General features: G+C 42.1%; 1 protein-coding gene across 7 annotated transcripts in view; it reads left to right on the forward strand.

Moving 5' to 3' along the window:
- GGNBP2 (gametogenetin binding protein 2) overlaps positions 1-18,005 on the forward strand; it is a 186,805-nt gene that overhangs the window by 86,401 nt on the left and 82,399 nt on the right. The window lies entirely within an intron of this gene.

Genomic DNA, 18,005 nt, shown 5'->3' on the forward strand with positions numbered 1-18,005 from the left:
GGTGGCGAGTAGATTTTTTTGTGTGGCGAGTAGATTTTTTGGTGATTTGTCAACCACTGTGTGTATATATATATATATATATATATATATATATATATATATATATATATATATATATATATATATATATAATTATTATTATTTTTTATCATTTTTATTTTCTCACTTTTTAAAAAAAAAATCTATAGTTCTATACTTTGTGTTTAATTCCTAAATTAAGAATCAATTTGTGTTTTTTATTTATATAATGCCAACAATGTATTTATAAAGTTGTTAAATAACTTGATCCATGTTATATAATGTTAAGCCATACCTCACACACTCGGAGGGTCATTTATTAGAGCCTCCCAGCTGCAAAAACTGGGGAAATAATACAGCACCAGATTTATCACAGGAATAAATACTATTGGTTTCAATGGGAGTGTTTAACTTGATGAGACATTGATAAATGGCCCCTAAGACCCGGGCCATAGTGCCTTCACGCGCGCAGAGGCTGTGAAGTCACCCGAGTAAAGCGGGTGCTTTCCCTGTCCATGGTGGACGGACCATGGGGGGCGTTCCTAGGGGCGAGCCTAGGGGCTTTACGGATCATCTCCTCTGCATAATAAGAGTTACAAATCTGTAATCGTGCCACAGAGGGGGATGTACTGACACCAGACACCCAGCTAATAAGGGACAGATCTAATTTGTCGCTCAGGTTTAGGGGAAAGACGGTCATATTTAGCCTCTTTGCGTCCGCCATGAGCACCTGAATATATTGATGTGACTCACGTGTAAGTGTTACAGAAAGGAAATTATGAGTGCGGGTATATCCTATGGCAGATTCAAACGTTGTTTGGAAGGAGTTTTTTTCCCCCCTCTGTCGTAAAACCATCAATCTCACAGCTAATTTACGATTGGGGTTGGCTTATGTTGTGTTCATGTGGAAAGAATGTATTTACGTCTGAGCAAAGATTCTGAAAATTAGATTTTAACAGAGATGTTTGGACCAAACACATGATATTTCATGTTTCTGAAACAGAGACCCCTCTGGGGAAAACCTATGGCATGGTAATGCAGAGGGTTTTCTGTTTACGTTTATCCTTTTTTATTTTGAGAAACTGTTCTGCATTTATTGTAATTGTATGTTCTTGTAATCCCTTTTCTGTAATCTAAGCACTGTATTTTTTTATATATATATATATATATATATATATATATATATATATATATATATATGAAAAGAAAAAGAAGAAAACAGGCGCACACCTAGTGCATTAACATAATAACAAGTGTTTATAGAACATTAAAATCAACAAATGCCCACTCACAAAAGTACTGATTAAAATAGCAGGTATGAGATTGGCTCTCATGTGCCAGAAGTGCCGTCCGATCAGGGTAATGGCGTCCGCTCGCGTCTCTCATCAATGCAGTCAGATACCGGAAATGACGTCTCTCCAGATCGACGCTTCTGCACAGGAAGTCCCTCCGGGAACCAGCAACAGCCACACCAAGTTCTCTGTGCCAGTAATCCAACACGGGGGAGCAGGAACCAAAATTCTAACACCAGCAGCAACAGAAGGTCATGGGCACGTGACGGCTTCTCACAAACCACGCCCTACGCTGATCCCCTGATGAAATCATCATCGACCTTCTGTTGCTGCTGGTGTTAGAATTTTGGTTCCTGCTCCCCCGTGTTGGATTACTGGCACAGAGAGCTTGGTGTGGCTGTTGCTGGTTCCCGGAGGGACTTCCTGTGCAGAAGCGCCGATCTGGAGAGACGTCATTTCCAGTATCTGACTGCATGGATGAGAGACGCGAGCGGACGCCATAACCCTGATCGGACGGCACTTCTGGCACATGAGAGACAATCTCATACCTGCTATTTTAATCAGTACTTTTGTGAGTGGGCATTTGTTGATTTTAATGTTCTATAAACACTTGTTATTATGTTAATGCACTAGGTGTGCGCCTGTTTTCTTCTTTTTCTTTTCACAGGTATAATAAGGGAGTAGTGAACCCTTGAAACGGGCTGCAAAACACCTGGAGACATTACTTTTGGAACAGGACTGTGTTTTTTCAAAGGACTTTTAAAACAAGGTTTTTTAGTTACAATTTTTAGTAACAAGTGTATTATTGAGGCATCACAACTATTTTATATTCACAGTTTTTATTAGTATTATGTTTTATTATTATTGTTGTTGATTGCTATTATATAATTATCTTTGGAAAATTAGGTTCATATTTTAATTAGCTTTTTTCTCATCACCCCATTGGGTGTATCTACAGGCTTATTCTTCTTCAGCTTTGTTTAAGATATATTAGAGGCGCTACTTCATTAATTTTTGTCTTTTTGATATATATATATATATACAGTGTTTGACAAACCTATACATTTGTACGCCCCGGGCGAGTGGATTTAACATCATGGCGAGCTCCTATTGGCCCAAGCTGCACACGTGTGGTACTAGGTGGCGAGTAGATTTTTTTTGTTCGGCGAGTAGATTTTTTGGTGATTTGTCGACCACTATATATATATATATATATATAGCAACTGTAAATATTACTGTATGTTCATTTGCATGTCTTAGACAGGTCTGCAACCCTGTCTTTCCCCATTGTCACCCAGCATACAGCACTTCCACTGCAGCAAGGGATTCTGGGAAATGACATGCAAATGAGCACTCAGTGCCACCTTTTGTCTCAAGCTCGTATTACACAAGCCAATCCTCAAGCCAATGCATGCTGTTTTAAACACAGCTTTTAAACAGAGGCTGGGTTGAGATGCAAAGCCATTAGACCTACTCACATACATGTTTCAACCTTGATGGGTATCATCAGTGTGAGGCTGGTCTTAATGGCTAGCAGGTTTGAGACTAGACTAGGTAATCACCACTGTCATTAAGGTTATGGTGGGTAAAAAAAGTGACAAAACCCTCCACAGTAAAGCATAAAGCAACTGTAAATATTACTGTATGTTCATTTGCATGTCTTAGACAGGTCTGCAACCCTGTCTTTCCCCATTGTCACCCAGCATACAGCACTTCCACTGCAGCAAGGGATTCTGGGAAATGACATGATATTTACAGTTGCTTTATGCTTTACTGTGGAGGGTTTTTGAATATTTACAGTTGCTTTATGCTTTACTGTGGAGGGTTTTTGTCACTTTTTTTACCCACCATAACCTTAATGACAGTGGTGATTACCTAGTCTAGTCTCAAACCTGCTAGCCATTAAGACCAGCCTCACACTGATGATACCTATCAAGGTTGAAACATGTATGTGAGTAGGTCTAATGGCTTTGCATCTCAACCCAGCCTCTGTTTAAAAGCTGTGTTTAAAACAGCATGCATTGGCTTGAGGATTGGCTTGTGTAATACGAGCTTGAGACAAAAGGTGGCACTGAGTGCTCATTTGCATGTCATTTCCCAGAATCCCTTGCTGCAGTGGAAGTGCTGTATGCTGGGTGACAATGGGGAAAGACAGGGTTGCAGACCTGTCTAAGACATGCAAATGAACATACAGTAATATTTACAGTTGCTTTATGCTTTACTGTGGAGGGTTTTGTCACTTTTTTTACCCACCATAACCTTAATGACAGTGGTGATTACCTAGTCTAGTCTCAAACCTGCTAGCCATTAAGACCAGCCTCACACTGATGATAACCATCAAGGTTGAAACATGTATGTGAGTAGGTCTAATGGCTTTGCATCTCAACCCAGCCTCTGTTTAAAAGCTGTGTTTAAAACAGCATGCATTGGCTTGAGGATTGGCTTGTGTAATACGAGCTTGAGACAAAAGGTGGCACTGAGTGCTCATTTGCATGTCATTTCCCAGAATCCCTTGCTGCAGTGGAAGTGCTGTATGCTGGGTGACAATGGGGAAAGACAGGGTTGCAGACCTGTCTAAGACATGCAAATGAACATACAGTAATATTTACAGTTGCTTTATGCTTTACTGTGGAGGGTTTTTGTCACTTTTTTTACCCACCATAACCTTAATGACAGTGGTGATTACCTAGTCTAGTCTCAAACCTGCTAGCCATTAAGACCAGCCTCACACTGATGATACCCATCAAGGTTGAAACATGTATGTGAGTAGGTCTAATGGCTTTGCATCTCAACCCAGCCTCTGTTTAAAAGCTGTGTTTAAAACAGCATGCATTGGCTTGATGATTGGCTTGTGTAATACGAGCTTGAGACAAAAGGTGGCACTGAGTGCTCATTTGCATGTCATTTCCCAGAATCCCTTGCTGCAGTGGAAGTGCTGTATGCTGGGTGACAATGGGGAAAGACAGGGTTGCAGACCTGTCTAAGACATGCAAATGAACATACAGTAATATTTACAGTTGCTTTATGCTTTACTGTGGAGGGTTTTTGTCACTTTTTTTACCCACCATAACCTTAATGACAGTGGTGTATATGTGTATATGTGTATATGTGTATATGTGTATATGTGTATATGTGTATATGTGTATATGTGTATATGTGTATATGTGTATATGTGTATATGTGTATATGTGTATATGTGTATATGTGTATATGTGTATATGTGTATATGTGTATATGTGTATATGTGTATATGTGTATATGTGTATATGTGTATATGTGTATATGTGTATATGTGTATATGTGTATATGTGTATATGTGTATATGTGTATATGTGTATATGTGTATATGTGTATATGTGTATATGTGTATATGTGTATATGTGTATATGTGTATATGTGTATATGTGTATATGTGTATATGTGTATATGTGTATATGTGTATATGTGTATATACTGTCATTAAGGTTATGGTGGGTAAAAAAAGTGACAAAAACCCTCCACAGTAAAGCATAAAGCAACTGTAAATATTACTGTATGTTCATTTGCATGTCTTAGACAGGTCTGCAACCCTGTCTTTCCCCATTGTCACCCAGCATACAGCGCTTCCACTGCAGCAAGGGATTCTGGGAAATGACATGCAAATGAGCACTCAGTGCCACCTTGTGTAATACGAGCTTGAGACAAAAGGTGGCACTGAGTGCTCATTTGCATGTCATTTCCCAGAATCCCTTGCTGCAGTGGAAGCGCTGTATGCTGGGTGACAATGGGGAAAGACAGGGTTGCAGACCTGTCTAAGACATGCAAATGAACATACAGTAATATTTACAGTTGCTATATATATATATATAATACTCTCTCCAGAGCGTGCAACTGTTCATTCAGAGCCCAAAGCATCACTTTTATTAAAGGTTTTAATATATATATATATATATATATATTAAAACCTTTAATAAAAGTGATGCTTTGGGCTCTGAATGAACAGTTGCACGCTCTGGAGAGAGTATTTACATTTTTGGACACATTTCGCTACAACGGATGTGTGTTAAAGTGCATAGTTTTCTATAATAAACAGGGACCAGGGACTCTAGCAAATACTAATTTGACATCTCTTATTTGCATAAATATCGAGTGTGGTGGAAGCATATAGATATTATTGCAATTGAATACAGCGTTAATATTAACTCATCGGAGGTACGTTAAGCATGTTAAAGGTGAGTTGGCTAGAGTAGCTGTGTGTATTAACCCTGATTGCATATCTAAGTCACGTGCCCACTTGTGTGCTGTTCGTGACAGGTGGTATATGGGGATGGATTTAGGGGAGATGTTACTCATCTTTGAGACCTTTGCGAAGGTGAAGAATGGGGCAGCTTGCGAGCTGTGTATTAAACAGGAATAAGTGGAGAAACAAAGCGCACAAGCAAAAACGGAGAAGGAAGGATCCTTGAAAAAGAACGCTGTGTCACATTAAAGTGCCCTTTTATTCTATTTTTGATTCTGGGTCCTTCCTGCTCCGTTTTTGCTTGTGCGCTTTGTTTCTCCATTTATTCCTGTTTACTACAATATTGGAAGCTGCACAGCCTGCCTACCACTCCTAGGATTTGTGAGTATTGCTTATTATTCAGGGGAACCTGCCAATGAGACTGATTGTGGGTGGGCTTGTACCATCTACCACCTATCTTCAGGAGGATAGTACCCATACTAGTGGTTATTATGTACTAATACCATTACTCATTTTTTTATACCCTGGATTAGTGGTTTTGGCTTATAATATTCCTTTATTCCTGGCATTGGAGCGCTTTAGCCTATTTTCTCTATCGAGCTGTGTATTAACCCTTGTCCTTTAGGGGAGATATTGTCCATTTGAGGGACCTTTGCGGAGCTGAAAAGTGGGTCTGCTTGCGAGCGGAGTATGAACCCTTGTCCCGTATGCAGGTCATGAGCTCCCAAGGATTACTGCCTGGATCAACAGCCTTCCCATGTTTACTTATTTGGTATATCCCTGTATACCGTTACTTTCTAAAAAGATGTCCAACCTTTTTGTGAAGATATCTATTGTATCTGCCTTCACAGTCTCCATTAGTAATGAATTCCACATTTTAACTGCCCTTAATGTAAAGAATCCTTTCCTTTGTTGCTGGTGAAATCTAATTTCCTCCAACCTTAAGGGATGACCTGTGTCCTTTGTACTGCTCTTGGGATGAATAGTTCTTGTATCGTCTCCGAAAATATTTGTACAGGCATACCCCGGTTTAAGGACACTCACTTTAAGTACACTCGCGAGTAAGGACATATCGCCCAATAGGCAAATGGCAGCTCACACATGCGCCTGTCAGCACGTCCTGAACAGCAATACCGGATCCCTACATGTACCGAAGCTGTGCGCAAGCGGGGAGGCTATAGAGCCTGTTACACATGCGTTATTTACATCAGTTATACACGTATATGACGATTGCATTACAGTACATGCATCGATAAGTGGAAAAAAGTTAATGCTTCACTTTAAGTACATTTTCGCTTTACATACATGCTCCGGTCCCATTGCGTATGTTAATGCGGGATATGCCTGTATATAGTTATTATATTCCCTCTTTTCTAATGTAAACAAATCTAATTTAGCTAGCCTGTAAGCCTGACTAGTGGGGAAGCTACTTGAAGGTTTAATACGGGATAATATTCAGGAATACCTAATGGAAAACAAAATTATTAGTAATAGTCAGCATGGATTTATGAAGGATAGATCATGCTAAACTAACCTTATTTGTTTCTTTGAAGAAGTAAGTAGGAATTTAGACCAGGGTAATGCCGTTGATGTGGTCTACTTAGATTTTGCAAGAAAAAACGGAAACCATAGTTTCCTAGTTCAGAGCTCTTGAGTGTGCAAAAACATCCAATTGATAATAATATATGATCGGATGTATACAAAGAGAAAAATAAAAATAGAAAAAATATTGACGGTACATCCGGGTTCATTTGTTTGAGTACAACTCAAAAGAGGGTCATAATTGCTCTGATGTACAGGGTATGCTGTAGAATTGATGCGCTGGGGATGTCGGAAGTACCTGTATTAATGGGGACCCAGACCCCCTGATCCGCTGACAATATTTAACCCCTGGAGCAAGACCAATAATGCATTATAAACTTGAAAGGCAATAGAAGTGGGAAAGAATAAAGTACTAACGACATCATGGACGCCCGAATGTAGCGTGCTCTCAGCCTAAGGTAGATGCAGGAAATGTTATCCCAAGGGGGAGGATTGAGGCGGTGCACTGCATTGACAAAGACTCTTTGACAAAGCACACGCATGGGTGAAATGCGTCAGAGGATCTTATCAAGATTCCTGTTTGTCCACATGTTGCAGCTCTTCCAATAAAGTAAACTTTTTATTAAGCGATCCAGCATAAGTCATCTGTTTTTTCACTTGAAACACAATGCACCGCCTCAATTCTCCCCCTTGGGATACCATTCCTACTTCGATTTTGCAAAGGCTTTTGATACAGTTCCACATGAGGTCGGTGTACAAAATAAAGGAAATTGGACTCAGTAAAAATATATGCCCCTGGATTGAAAACTGGTTGAAGGATAGACAACAGAGGGTTGTCATAAATTGAACTTTTTCAGGTTAGGCTAAAGTTGTGAGTGGAGTACCTCAGGGATTGGTATTGGGACTCCTGCTTTTTTAACTTATTTTTAATGACCTTGAGGTTGGCATAAAGAGCAAAGTCTCAATCTTTGCTGATGACACTAAATTGTGTAAGGCAGTAGAATCAGAGCAGGATGTAATTTCTCTCCAGAAAGACTTGGAGAGACTGGAAACTTGGACAGGTAAATGGCAGATGAGGTTTAATACAGATAAATGTAAGGTTATACATTTGGGAAGCAGGAATAAATAGGCGATTTACAAATTAAATTGGGATGACTTAGGGGAATCCTTGATGGAGAAGGATTTAGGAGTGCTTGTAGACCGCAGGCTTAGCAATAGTGCCCAAAGTCATGCAGTAGCTGCAAAGGCAAACCAGATCTTATTTTGAATTAAACGGGCAATGGATGGAAGGGAAGTAAACATAATTATGCCCCTTTATAAAGCATTAGTAAGACCGGGGAAAGATACTTTCCAGTACGCATACCAATAGGAAGCTGAAATGTCATCCTTTGCATGTTCCTATTGGCCTGCATGGGGCAGGGGGTTTAATCTTCTCGTGAAATACTGGGGGCATCTTCTCCTGTAAGTATCTGGCAACCCAGGGGGTCCTCAGCAGAGATGAACGTGGTTCAGCTCGGGGGACCTCCTCCCGCTAAAAACGAACGCGCACCATTAATTTTATAATCGATGTAATATTTGTACATAACTTTGAGATAATTATCTTGAATAAGTACACATGGAAACAATCAAAAATGGTCAAAAGGAGTTTAAGTGGCTTGAAAAGTAAAATGTATGGAACATTTTTTTTTCAAGTTTACTGCACCATTTTGCATCGATGTTATAAGGATTCAAATATATTAAGTTGCAAGTGCAATAAATTCTGTAGCATGAAAAATAAATGTACAGTAGCAAGGCGTTCTTACCTTATCCATTGCTTTGAGTCTTGCTTAGAATGTATCATTATATATACCGTATTGGCCCGAATATAGTACGGCCTCGCACATAATACGACCGTAAAGTTTTGAAGGTGTTCTACATGAAAAATAAAAGGTGTTAGGCTGCCCATGTAATACGAGTACAGTTTTCGGAAGGACATTTTTAGGAAAAAAACATAGCACTATATTCGGGCCAATACGGTATGTAACACCCCTATCCCGGCATAGGGGAGATTTACTTGTCTGATGGTGTTTGTGGTGCTGTGGTGCTGACCCTCTGGTTCTCAGGAGGACTGAGTCTCCATGATGGCTTGGGGAGTAGGACAACAGGACAAGTTTTCAGGATGATGCAGTGCCTCCATCCTGCAGGGTTCTGCCAGGGGCAGAGATTCATCCCCACAGAACAATTATAGTAACTTCAGTCCCAGGCCAGGAACATTATAACCTCTTTATTGGTGGACCAGCTCATTGTTATGGTGAGGGGGTAACCAGGCTCACAATAAAGGTTAAGCATGTTTGGTTACCTCTGATCTATGTGTTTGGGTCTGGCAGTGTCAGCTCTTGAGCCCAGTGATTGTACATGCTTGTTGTAAAATTATGCGACAATAAAGAATGTGTTTTTACATTTCCAGGAGTGCCAGCAAGCAGAGATTGCTGGGCTATGAGTTTCAAGGGGGGCTTTTACGGAGAAAGTGTTGTCAGAATGTTCCTAGCTAGTCAGGGTCAAGAGTTGCTGGATACCCCAAAAATGTACACGGGAATTAAGTCGGATTCCCGGATACATACACACACATTGCTCTGGCAAAATCTCCCCTTGAAAACGCTTGTGCGACTCACCGCTAGGATTCCCTGCTTCAGCACAGACCAGAAAGATAAATGGGGGATAGGGAAGGGAGGTGTCCCTGAACTTGTCAAGGGGTCCCTAGGTTAAGGGGGATACCCAGTTAATGCCCAGGTCACCCAGTCCCTGTATAGGGGTTCTGGGGTACTCTAACCATACATAAGGTTGTGAGGGATTTTATAAGTCTATTTTATAGTGCATGGGGAATAGGGCTAGTATTTCAGAAAGTGCAGCGTTTTATTCTATTCCCCATGCCAGCACTTAGAATAGTTCAAAGTGTATATTTTTTTTACTAAACAGTGTGTTTTAAAACATATATGCTTGTGCACAGTAATATGAGCTGGGGCTTTCAGATCCAATGTTCTGATGGACCACTGGGCTACCAAACTTGGTGCCAGCAAGTCTACTCACACATCGGACATGAAAGCCACAGAGGATGCCAGAGGTGTGAAGAACATTTGGGCAGGAGGTTTAGGCTTGAGTACCCATGTTCTGGGATAAATGAAAGTCCTACCATTTGCCCCACCAGACTGTGTGGAGCCTAAACCAGCGGGTGGCTTCTGCATACCAAGTGGCTAAAGTGGAAAGCTTGCGCATGCCCTTGGCCGATTCAGAAGATCCGCTTGCCCGGCTTAAGAAGACTGGCATCTCTCTGGTTGGTGAGAAAGTTCCAATGCTGGGATTGGCTGTAGTATTTCATGAATGAACACAGAAATACTATAAGAATCCCTCAGCCAATCCGGTCAGCAGATTCTAAGCACCAGAACAGTCACGGCAAATCTTAAACGACCAAAAGATGCTCCGAAAGAAATAGCAAAGACACATGCTTCAGAATTCCAAGGTGAAATATTTTCTAAGTCCAGCTTTTTGCGGCCAAGCTCTAAAAACTGAACGTAGCGGTCGCGGCTAGGATTGCAAGCTGAATTTAGTTCCAGGACGTTTGGAGCTAACTCCCGGTGAAGAGATTGCAAGTTCTCCAGAGGAAAGACAGCGGTGGCTTCAGGAACTTCGTGCCGATTTGAGTTCCAGTCTTGGTTCGGGGATGGGAAGGGAGCGATGAGATCAGGAACACATCATGAAAATAAAGAAAATAAAAAACAATAATTGTGCAGTATATTAATACAGTCAGGGCTAAGTTGGTTTCATGGCTCTTTAGTAATTCCTACTTACAACAAGTGTAAAGTAAAAGCGCAGTGGTCTGACTCAGTCAGAATATGAAGAGGTAAGTTTCACATCTCATGGTGTATTCTGGCCCAGGGAGGATTCAGAACACGAATCTCGTAGATGTCGGATTACTCAGATTCCGGTGTATTATATGCAATATAAACAAAACAGACCAATGGTCTAGATTGCAAACAAAATTTATCACACAGATATGGAATAGGAAATGTACTTATAATAAGTACAACTGAATGTACATGTAAAGGTTTCGTGAGACAGTAGGGGTAGTTGAGTCGCCGATCCCAGATGTTAAACTTGCTCCCGTCCTCCCGTGACTCCAACCTAGCCGCCGGTGTATGGCGTCTGACGTCACTTCCGACTGGCGTGTGACTGCATCCGGTTGGGGAGGGTTAGCGACGGACAGCAAGAGGATCCGCAATAGAACTCAGGCGTCTTCACGTCTTGGCAGCTGCAGCAGACTGAACTTCTTAGGCTCTACGCGTTTCGCTGTGTGACATACAGCTTCCTCAGGAGCAGAATAACTTCCCATATGGGTGGATCTTATTATATAGTGTCTCTGATTGACTTCAATTAGCAATAATCATTCTAAACATGCATATATTAACCCACAGGTTCGCCTAAACCAAACAGGCACATAACTCTGTGATTCAAAAATTGCACATAAGTTACATATTAACTAACATCCTAAAAAAACATATAATAATTTTATTAATAATTAAAAACATATAAGATATGTAACTATTATGAATCAATTAATTAAGCAAAAATGAATTATTAAAAAACATAGTGATATTATTGCACTTAAGAAACAGGGGGAGAGACTTATGTGCAATTTTTGAATCACAGAGTTATGTGCCTGTTTGGTTTAGGCGAACCTGTGGGTTAATATATGCATGTTTAGAATGATGATTGCTAATTGAAGTCAATCAGAGACACTATATAATAAGATCCACCCATATGGGAAGTTATTCTGCTCCTGAGGAAGCTGTATGTCACACAGCGAAACGCGTAGAGCCTAAGAAGTTCAGTCTGCTGCAGCTGCCAAGACGTGAAGACGCCTGAGTTCTATTGCGGATCCTCTTGCTGTCCGTCGCTAACCCTCCCCAACCGGATGCAGTCACACGCCAGTCGGAAGTGACGTCAGACGCCATACACCGGCGGCTAGGTTAGAGTCGCGGAAGGACGGGAGCAAGTTTAACATCTGGGATCGGCGACTCAACTACCCCTACTGTCTCACGAAACCTTTACATGTACATTCAGTTGTACTTATTGTAAGTACATTTCCTATTCCATATCTGTGTGATAAATTTTGTTTGCAATCTAGACCATTGGTCTGTTTTGTTTATATTGCATATACTACACCGGAATCTGAGTAATCCGACATCTACGAGATTCGTGTTCTGAATTCTCCCTGGGCCAGAATACACCATGAGATGTGAAACTTACCTCTTCATATTCTGACTGAGTCAGACCACTGCGCTTTTACTTTACACTTGTTGTAAGTAGGAATTACTAAAAAGCCAAGAAACCAACTTAGCCCTGACTGTATTAATATACTGCACAATTATTGTTTTTTATTTTCTTTATTTTCATGATGTGTTCCTGATCTCATCGCTCCCTTCCCATCCCCGAACCAAGACTGCATCTGTAGGAAATCACTGCATATTTCCTGGAAGGTTGAGAAGTATCTTTTTGGGTTACATATCATTGTACATTTGTTTGTTATGCTGTAATTCACATTTGCTATTTTTGTGGGAAACCGTGGCACCTATTCAAATCACTTGAGTCCGATTTGAGTTCCAGGACATTTCGGGCTAAGTCCCCGGTCAACTAAAGACTCTTGTTTTGTGTCATATTAAGTTGGGAAAGTCTAGTTTTTTGCCCCAGGTCCCAAGTAAGCGTGTCTTTCTTATGTAGTTTGTGTTCCACTGTGTGTATGCCTTTTCATGCAAATAAATTTACAATTTATTTCACTTATCTTGTTTTGCTCAATGTATGATCCTGATATAAAGTGTAAATGCCTGGTCTCCCGTGACAGGCTTATACAATCCTTCTCTTGCAAGAGAGGAACACTCTCATAGATCTTCATGTACTATGTATGTCTTTATTTATATAGCGCCATTAATTGACATAGCGCTTCACAGCAGTAATACACGTGACAATCATATAAATAACAAATAGTACAAATAACACATAATGGGAATAAGTGCTTCAGACATAAAAGTAACATTGTAGAAGAGGAGTCCCTGCTCCGAAGAGCTTACAATGTAATTGGTGAGGAGAACGTACCAAGACAGTAGGAGGGCATTCAGGTAAGTGCGTCTGCAGGGGGCCAAGCTTTATGTATCGTGTATAGTATTAGCTACGGTGCTACTCATATGTTTCTTTAAGCAAGTGTGTCTTAAGGTGGGTGGATAGAGAGGGTGCTAGTTGGGTATTGAGGGGAAGGGCATTCCAGAGGTGTGGGGCAGTCAGTGAGAAATATTTAAGGTGGGAGAGGGTTTTAGATACAAAGGGGGTAGAGCGAAGACATCCTTGAGCAGAACGCAAGAGTCGGGATGGTGCATAGCCAGAAATTAAGGCTGAGATGTAAGTAGGAGCAGAAGCGTGTAAAGCTTTAAAAGTGAGGAAGAGAATTGAGTGCGAGAAGAGGGATTTGATCAGAAGGCAGGAGAGTGATTTCAGCAGGGGAGATGCTGAGACAGATTTAGGAAATAGTAGAGTGATTCTGGCAGCAGCGTTTAGGATAGATTTTAGGGGAAACAGGTGAGAGGCAGGAAGGCCGGACAGCAGGAGGTTACAGTAATCGAGACGGGAGAGAATGAGGGCCTGAGTCAAAGTTTTAGCAGTTGAGTAACAGAGGAAAGGGCGTATCTTTGTTATATTGCGGAGGAAAAAGCGACAGGTTTTAGATAAGTTTTGAATGTGAGAGAAGAATGTGAGAGAGGAGTCGAGTGTGACCCCTAGGCAGCGTGCTTGGGCTACTGGGTGAATGATGGTACTTCCAACAGTAATGTGGAAGGAGGTAGTGGGGCCAGGTTTGGGAGGAAGTATAAGGAGCTCTGTTTTTGCCATGTTGAGTTTAAGTCGGCGGATGGCCATCGAGCATGATATCACAGAGAGACATTCAGCAACTTTGGTCTGTACAGCAGGTTTCAGGTCAGGGGTTGAAAGGTAAATTTGTGTGTCGTCATCATAGAGGTGATATTTAAACCCAAGAGATGTGATTAGGTCACCTAGAGAAATTGTGTACAGAGAAAAAAGAAGAGGTCCCAGGACAGAGCCCTGGAGTACCCCCACAGAGAGATTGATAGAGGAGGAGGTGTTAGCAAAAGAGACACTGAAAGTACGATGGGAGAGTTAAGAGGAGATCCAGGATAGAGCTTTGTTACGAATACCAAGAGTATGAAGAATGTGAAGGAGAAGAGGGTGGGCCACGGTGTCAAATGCTGCAGAGAGGTCGAGTAATATGAGCAGATTGTAATGACATCTGTCTTTGGCAGCATGGAGGTCATTAGTTATTTTAGTGAGGGCTGTTTCAGTGGAGTGAGCAGAGCGGAAGCCAGATTGTAGAGGGTCTAGAGAGAATATGTGTTGAGAAAATGTAGCAATCGAGAGAATACAAGACGTTCAAGGAGTTTGGAGGCAAAAGGCAGGAGGGAGACAGGTTGATAGTTAGAAAGACAGGTAGGGTCAAGCTTGCTGTTTTTGAGTAATGGTATAACTGTTGCATGCTTGAAGGAGGATGGAAAGGTACCAGAGTAGAGGGAAGAGTTAAAAATCTGTGTGAGCGTAGGAATTATAGAAGGAGCAAGAGGTTTTAGGAGATGGGAGGGAATGGGATCAAGAGGGCAGGTGGTAGAGGGAGAAGAGATCAGCAGTGACACATCCTCTGAGACAGCGGAAAAAGAGTCAAGGAAGGCAGGAGGAGAGTTAGGAAGCGGTGTGGGATGGGAGGAGGCAACAGAGGGGATGTTCTGACGTATGGATTCCACCTTTTCCCTAAAAAAGTCAGCAAAGTCCTGAGGTGAGATGGAGGAAGAAGAGGAGGCAGCCGAGGGTGGTCTGAGTAGAGAGTCAAAGACAGAGAAGAGTCGGCGTGGTTAGACTTGTGCGTGTTGATTAGTGATGAAACGTAGGTTTGTTTAGCCTGAGAGAGGGCAGAGTTGAAACAGGACAGCATAAATCTGTAGTGAAGGAAGTCTGCGAGTGTATGAGTGTATTTCCCCAGAGGCGTTCAGAGGAACAAGTGGAGGAACGCAGCATGTGCGGGTGGGAATTTAGCCAGGGTCTGGGGTTAGAAGGGCGAGGACAGCAGAGAGAAAGCGAAGCATGTAGATGAAGAGAGGAGGATAAGGCAGAGTTGTAGTTCCTGACCAGGTTGTCAGAGTCTGAGGCAGGGCTGAGAGAGGAGAGCGAGGAGCGTAAAGTGGAATCAAAAGCTGGTAGGTTAATAGAGTGCAGGTCTCTGCAGAAACGAGGGCTAGATGGAGAGGGGGAGAAGCGTGAGAGAGGAGATGAGGTGATGGTCAGAGAGAGGAAAGGAGGAAATGGGGAAATCAGTGAGAGAAAAGTTTAATGAAAACCAGGTCTAGATAGTGGCCATTCTTTGTGGGAGCTGGCTGCAGTCCACGGTTGAAGGCCAAAAGAAGAGGTTAGAGAGAGAAAGTGGGAAGCCCAAGGGAGAGAGGGGTCATCAATGTGGCAATTGAAGTCCCCAAGGAGAACAACAGGGAAGTCTGAGGAGAGAAAGAAAGAGAGCCAGGATTCAAAGTGAGAGAGAAAGGCAGAAAGGGGATGAGTAGAGGTAGGTGGGCGATGGCTGGCCGCCAAGTGGAAAGGGAGAGGAGAGTAGATCTGGACTGTGTGAGCCTCAAAGGAGGGAAAAGCAAGAGAGTGGGGAATAGGATGGGTTCGGTAACGGCAGAGAGAGGAGAGCAGGAGAGCCACGCCTCCACCCCTGCCATTAGGGCGCAGAGTGTGGGAGAAAGAGGCCGCCATAAGAGAGGGTGGCTTCCAGAGCAGAGTAAGACTGAGTGAGCCAAGTCTCAGTTATAGCAAATAGGAGCAGAGAGTGAGAGAGAATGAAGTCATGCATAGAGAGGCACTTGTTAGAAAGGGAGTGAGCATTCCAAAAGGCACAGGAGAACGGGAGAGAGGAGGATGGGTGACAGGGGATGGATATGAGGTTAGAGGGGTTGACACCAGAAGGAGTAAAAGTTGCATGTGGGAGGTGAGGACGAGAGCATGTAGAAATAAAGCAGGGACCAGGATTGGGAGAGATATACCCAGAAGCAAGGAGGAGAAGCATGAAAAGAGAGAGTGTGAGGATGATTTGTAGGGGTGTGTTTTAATGCAGGGGGTATAGCTGTGTGGTGTCAGATGGCACAGGTAAGAAAGGAGTTCATGTGAAATGAGAAGCGGTGAAGAAAAGAGAGATGGAGATATGAATAGAGTTAGAGACAAAATGAGGCTGGTGGAAGGAAGTGCATAATTTGCAAATAAGTGAGGTCACAGCAAATATAAAAAGTAAAAGCATACTCCTCCCAGCTTACATCTCCTTCAATGGTCAGAGCTCTGCTCGCAGGACCATTTCCCTGGACTAGGCCTCCCAGGAGCTTAGGGCCGCGCTTATAGTGCTGGCGACGGCGACCGATGACATCACCCGTCGCCACCAACGAAAGTTGTAATTTGATTTGAAGCGACTGTCGCCAGCGACGTCACCAAAAAGGGCGGGCCGCGGTCTCTGATTGGTTTAGAGACTGTCACATGTGGCGACTGTTTCTAAAAAATCAAAAGTGACCCGGCTACCAAATTTTCCGACGTGACGTCGCCGTCACGCTTACTATAAGCGCTGCCAACTGAGTCAATTGATTTGTTTTGGAGCGACGTCGCAAGCCACTATAAGCGCAGCCTAAGGCCCCTGGGCTGGTCTTTACCCCCTCATCCCCTGAAGTAGAACCATGCCTACTCCCTACACGGGGGAATACAGAACTCCTACTAAATTTGAAAGGGAGATCTCTTTTATACCAGGAGTGGGACTTTTATACCAGGGGAGGGTCCCACTCCTAAGCTCCTGTTATAGGACAGCACTACTGGAGTGAGCCCTCCCCTCCCCCGCACATGCTCCAATGGTTTCCAGACTAACAAGTAACAACTGGAAACCACAACAAAATAACTTCCCATTGTGGAGACTCACATGCTGGCCCATGTTAGAGGAATTTAACCCTAACACTGCCTGCTCCTTACCAGGACTTATGTTAGGGCCAGGAACATATAGAGCCAGGGGTACTGGGATACATATATATACAGAAAATGTTCAAGGCATTGAAGTCTCCCTCATTTAGCGTGCATCTCGCATATTAGAAATCAACCTCACTCTTCAAAAGTCATCAACGATCTCAAAAAATGTCAAGGCTTGCTAATTGAAGGTGGTATGAAGTCAAAATTTACTTTTAAAGTGCATTTTACATGGGGCCTTTGTCTACTGTCGGGATTAGAATGACAGTATTGTGATATTGTGTTATAGTATTTTTATATTCTATATCCGCATATTGAAAATACAATGTTTATTAAAAAAAACAACAAAAACATGAAGTCCGTAATATATTGCAATTGTGACATTCAGTAATGTAAATGAGCAACTTAGAAGCCAGGCCCCGTGTTTGTATCTGCAGTTTCAACCAGTGTTAAAGCAAGAAACTAACATGAATATACTTCTAGACAATTTAGTCCCCCCCCCCATTCAATACACTTCAAATGTGTTCAGTAATGCAATGCAAGCGTCACTATTTTATATGTGCGGTGTCTTAATCGCATGCTGGTAGTTGTGAATAATTGGTACAAGACGTATATTTACTGAATGCGCATTTTGTACTGGGACTTTGTTTCTGTCACTTCGTAGATAACTTAATAAAGTTTTTTTAATTAAAAATAAAGATAGGCAATTTTGATTCCACAGTAGTTGATTCGACACAATTCATGTTAATCACATTGCCTAATATTCACATAAAAAAGATATATCTATCGGGAACGTTTGTAAATAGATACTTTCTGTGACGTTCCCCCGCATGTTCATGGGCCATGTTGCACATATC

This window comes from Ascaphus truei, chromosome 3, assembly GCF_040206685.1.
Source record: "Ascaphus truei isolate aAscTru1 chromosome 3, aAscTru1.hap1, whole genome shotgun sequence".
Classification (NCBI taxonomy): domain Eukaryota; kingdom Metazoa; phylum Chordata; class Amphibia; order Anura; family Ascaphidae; genus Ascaphus; species Ascaphus truei.